Here is a 5734-nt window from a genome sequence, read left to right as displayed (position 1 = left end):
AGTTCGGTCCATGATGAGCTATGCAAATCTTCCAGTATTCCTATGGGGTTATGCATTGGAAACCTCAGCATATTTACTGAATAAGGTGCCTTCCAAATCTGTTCCTCAAACTCCGTATGAGATATGGAAAGAAAGGAAACCGAGTCTTAAACACGTTAAGATTTGGGGATGTCCAGCTTATGTCAAGTAAGTTGACCCAGATAAGCTGGAATATCGATCCGTAAAATGTAGTTTTGTGGGATATCCTAAAGAGACTTTAGGGTATTACTTTTACACCGATCATCGGGTGTTTGTCTCCAGACATGCTACCTTCTTGGAAAAGTAGTTTATCCTTGAAGGAAACAGTGGGAACAAAATTGAACTTGATGAAGTTCAAGAAGCATAAACTACTACAGATCAAGTGGAAACACCTGTTCTGACTGAACAACCTTCTGTGGAACAACCCATTCGTAGGTCAGGGAGAGTGTCTCGCCAACCTGAGAGGTAATATGGCCTTACCATTGAGAATGACAATGAGTTGTCGATCATTGATGATGAGTTGTCGATCATTGATGATGACGACCCTGTGACCTATAATGAGGCTATGAGTAGTGTTGACTCAGAGAAATGGCATAGTGCCATGAAATCCGAAATGAAATCTATGTATACGGGATACAAAAGAATGATTAGAGCAGATGGCCAGGTGGAGACCTTTAAGGCCAGGCTTTTGGGAAAAGGATTCAAACAAAGGCAATGGATTGACTTTGATGAAACCTTTTACCTGTAGCCCTGTTAAAATCAGTTCGGATTTTGCTTGCGATTGCTGCTTACTACGACTATGAGATCTGGAAATTAGCCATATGGTTTTCTTTCCAAGAGAAATGAAAACCTAGTGTGTAAGCTGCTGCAAACCATATGTGGTTTAAAGCAAGCTTCTCGTAGATGGAACATCCGTTTTGATGAGACAATCAAAGAGTTTCGTTTTATGAAAAACATAGATGAACCATGTGTCTACAAAAGGGTTAGTGGGAGCGCGATAACATTTCTTGTGTTGTATTGAATTAGAGTTGACACACATAACAACAGAGCAGACCCACTCACAAAGCTACTTTATTAAAGTCACTTTGATCGTCATAAAGACAAGATGGGTATTAGATACCAGAGTGATTGGCTTTAGTACAAGTGGGAGATTGAAAGGAATATGTCCTAAGTCCAATCATGTATTAGGATTTAGGAATAACTTTTTATGTAATCTGTTTTGATTTCATTGATATTAATAAAAGACTTGTTTTGTTTTTATTACGGGCTCTATCTATTTAAGTGTTTAAATAAGATATACCATAGTTTAGAGTAAAGCTTTTTATGGATTATGATGAGATCATAATAGTGAGACCTAAAAGATGATAACTCTAAACTTAAATAGTTCCTGATCATAGGATTACTAACTGGTAATTAATAATCCGCAAAGATCGGTACATACTATGCTTGCTTCATTATGAAGGATGTCTGTTCTCATAGACATTTGTGTGGTGACACTATAGCTAGTATGTAGGTGCTTATTATAGAATAAGTTCACTGAACATGACTCGCACAGCTGAACAACTGATGGAGTTCACTCACGTGTCAGCAGTTGTTCACATAGTGATAGTTGTACAAGTATCCTTAGACTTGAGGTCATCATAGTCATCTAATGTACACTGAACTATGCTTTGGTTTAGTTCTTAGTCTCCAGGGACAATTATTAGGGCTCTACTGGGTACAGGAATTTGTACACGAAGATAGTGTATGATCAATAAAGGATCTACCCCTTCCGGTGAAGGAAGCGAATGTTCAAGGCTGATCCACTTATGCTAGTTCAGGAATCTCTGGCCAGAGTCAATGAAATTAGAAAGGAGTTTCTAATTTGCATAGAACTAAGCATAGTAAATGGTAAGCAAGTGATTAAATTAGATAGGCTTGACACAAGATCCATGCCTTGTATTTAATCAGGACATTGTAGGGTAGAAGGAGTTTATTGTACGATAACTATTCACTGAATAGGTTCTTGGTATTCTAAGCAGTGAATTCGTATTATCCAGATAGTCGCGATATGCTGAGAAGTATCCCTCACGATGTAGAATAAATATGATTAATTAATTAATAATATTTAATCAATTAGAGAATTTATATAAATAATGATAAAATAGTTTTATTATTATTTATTTCTACTACCGGCTTAATATTGAACCTACAGGGTCACACCATAAAAAGAGAATGATTTAATGGTGGAGGAATTAATTAATAATGGCTGATAATTATTTATTTATGAAATAAATAATTAATTGGCAAATTTAATAATTGATTAAATTAGATTTAATTGATTATAAATTAATTAAGAAAAGTTCTTAATATTATTAATTAAGAATTTAATTTTTGGAAATTAAATCAAGAGAGAGAATTATTTCTAAAGTGTTTAGAAAAAGGATTAATAATTAAAAGGTGTTTTAATTATTAATGAGAATAATAAATGGGTTAATAATAATAATATTTTATGGGAAAATTTCAGCTAAAAATTTTGCCTATAAATATACTATTATAAACCCTATTTTTCTTCTAACCCAAAAATTTTAGAAAAACCTAATTCTCTCCACCTCTTCCTCCTCCTTAACATCGGTTTCTTGGTGGATACCGGTGGAGTGCTTCACGTTTGAGGAGCAGCTGCTAAGGATCTCCGATCGTTGCTTTTGGATCGCTATTAAAGGTTAGTAATCGATTCATATGTTTTAATCACGATTTATATGCTTTTATTTGGATTTTATATGTGTAAAAGTATTTTACCATGCCTCCGCTGCGATTAAAATCCATCAGCACCTGCTTTATTATTTTGAAAGTATCAATGAGATTTGGTAGTTTATAGTGATGTTTCTCATAAGGGAATAGGATGTGTGTTGAGGCGGCACAATAAAGTTATTGTATATGCACCCAGACAACCGAAACCTTATGAGCAGAAAGTATCCTACTCATAATTGGGACTAACAGTAGTAATATTTGTTTTGAAAGATTGGGAAACATGATATGTATGGAGAAAAGTATAAGATCTATGCGGACCATAAAAGTTTGAAGTATGTACTCACGAGGAAAAACAAATGTAGAGGCAGGAGATAAGCAAAAAGGAGAGAATGAACGTAGAAACTGTACCAGAAGAATTATTTATGGAATTTTAGAAGTTGGAGTTGGAAGTCAGACATATAATTCCAAGAAAACAAGGATGGGTAGTATGACCTTTCAGTCAAAATTGCTAAGAAAAGATAAGGAGACGGCAAGGGAAGATAATGGATCACGATATTAACAGTTAGTAAGAGGAAGATTATGCACCCAGAAGAACAATCACGATATTCCTAGATTTTCTTCTAGCACTTGGATGCTATAAGTAAAAGGATTAAGAAATGAGATCCCATGGGGAATTCACAATATAAAGTATTTAATTTACTGAAGAAATGCCAAAATTTAAAGAAAAATAGTGATAACCAGGTATAAGAAGGAAATTTCAAGATGGATTAGGAAGTGTGGACATGTCAAAGGATTAAGGCGAAATATTGGAGGCCAAGTAGATAAGGCAGACCCAGGAAGTGGTTTTACAAGAAGCGAATCGTAAAGTGTACCAGTGATGTTAAGGGAGAAAAAGGAATAAAAGTATAAGACAATGTACTGATTATTGGGAGTTTAATGAAACAACGAATAAGAATAAGTGACCCCTATGAAGAATTGATTACTTATGAGGCCTAATTCAAGAAGTATGTTATATCTCGGGGATTAACTTAAGATCCGACGTGAGAACATATTAGAGATTACGATTAAAGTGAGATAAGAGCATTGCAAGCTCGGTGATATTATGTGAAATAACAAGTGTATCAAGTGACTATAAGGAATTAAGGATCATGGTGTAAAAGGAGTACTTAGATAAATAAACTGTATTTATTAATAACATCCTCAGCTACTCAAAGAATAAGAAAGTCTGCGTGGAATGCCCAAGGATTTTTTTTCCAAGGATCAGAAGAAAAGCAACTATGCGTTGAGTTTTCAAGAATGAAATTTTGACTAAGGTTAACAAAAGACTCTGATTAATCCGTTAACAACTATCTGAGCAAAGCCGTATGGTAACAGATGCCTTATGCCGACAGAAAGGATTGAATATAATAAAGGCCACTGAGGAATTAATAAACGAATTGGAAAGAGTGGATTCTGAAGTTTAAATACTTAAATGTAATAATACGTGAATATATGAGATTACTTTTCAGCCTTAACTGATGGAAAAGAGTAAGAGATGTTTAAATGTTTAGAAACCAAGTTTAAAATGAGCCTATCATCTTTAAACGGAGAGTCAAGGTATGGAAGTGATTCAGGAAATGTAAGATATGTTGAGAGGTTGAGTTTTAAGGAAACAATGGAATGATCATTTAGCAGCGATGTTAGCTTTGGAATGCCACTTTACCAAACTTCATGAGAACGCAAGCGTAGGTCCCCATTGCTATTAAAATAAAGTAGGAGAAAGAAATTTGTCAAATTCTAAGTTAAATCGGCACACCAAGAGTGCAGTGATATTGATTGAAGCAGCTCAGAGTAGACAAAGAAAGAAGGCGAAAATGTATCGAGAGAAAGTATGAACATAGAAATAGGACCAGTAGTGTTAGTAAAAGTTTCGTATTGAAAGAAATTGGATAAATCTGAGTAGAAGGGAGAAGTTAAGCCCTAAATTTAGTAAACCATTCGAGGTATTGATAAATATAGATAAAGTTGTTCATGAGTTGATGTTGCCGTCACACCATTGTGTACATATAATATGTTCTGAGTATCAATATTAAGGCAATAAGTATTTGATTCGAATCAAGTGATTGATTAGGAGCCAATGGGCTTTTATCCAAGTTTGTTCTGCAAATACTGATCGATCCAAATTCTTGATCGTTAAAGGTGAGTCCTTGGGAAATAAATGTATATCTATGGTGAATATATTGAAAGCCTCAAGTAAAAGAGTCTACTTGGAAATTAGGATCAGATATGCTTGACAAATATCCTCACTTGTTTAGTTAGACCAGATTCTGAGGACAAAATCTTCTTAAGGGGGAAGGATATAACGACTCGTGTATTTTGAATTATTTAAATATGTGATTATGGAAACTATTAAATAAATAAAATATGTGTATTGGTTTTGACCGCTATGTGTTATTTGATTAGTAGCTATATGTGATTCATGGTGTACCGGGTTGTCCACGTGTGATAGGGATAAATAAATGCTGATTGTGTAATTAAATATTACATTAATTATAAATGATTTGGGCTGCTAGGCCCAATAAGAAGATGTATGACATTCAGACCAAAAAGTTCAACACATTGATCAGGCCTGATGGACCAGATCAGGCTTGATAAAATAAAGAAGGCCCAAAAACCCTAAATATCAATTAATTTCGTAATTAATTACGTAGGGAAAAATCAGCTATTGAGAAGAGTCCCGATAAGGACATAAATCCTTGCAGATTATCTCAAAGGGACCTAGAAGGATAAGGAATCAGTTTCCTACTATTTAGGACTCCAAAGTCCATTCTAATTATGAGACTTGGCTACCAAGTCTCCTATATCAAGTCCAATTCAAGGACTCCCTACATCTATATAAGGGGCCTCACCCAACAAATCAGAACTACGTTTTTTGGCTTGATTCTCTAATTCACTGAGATACGTAGGCATCTCGTAAAGGCAGAGTTAAGCTACGAAACACGATAGC

This window comes from Apium graveolens, chromosome 3 (genome assembly GCF_009905375.1).
Source record: "Apium graveolens cultivar Ventura chromosome 3, ASM990537v1, whole genome shotgun sequence".
NCBI classification, from domain to species: domain Eukaryota; kingdom Viridiplantae; phylum Streptophyta; class Magnoliopsida; order Apiales; family Apiaceae; genus Apium; species Apium graveolens.
This window is presented reverse-complemented; position numbering follows the sequence as displayed.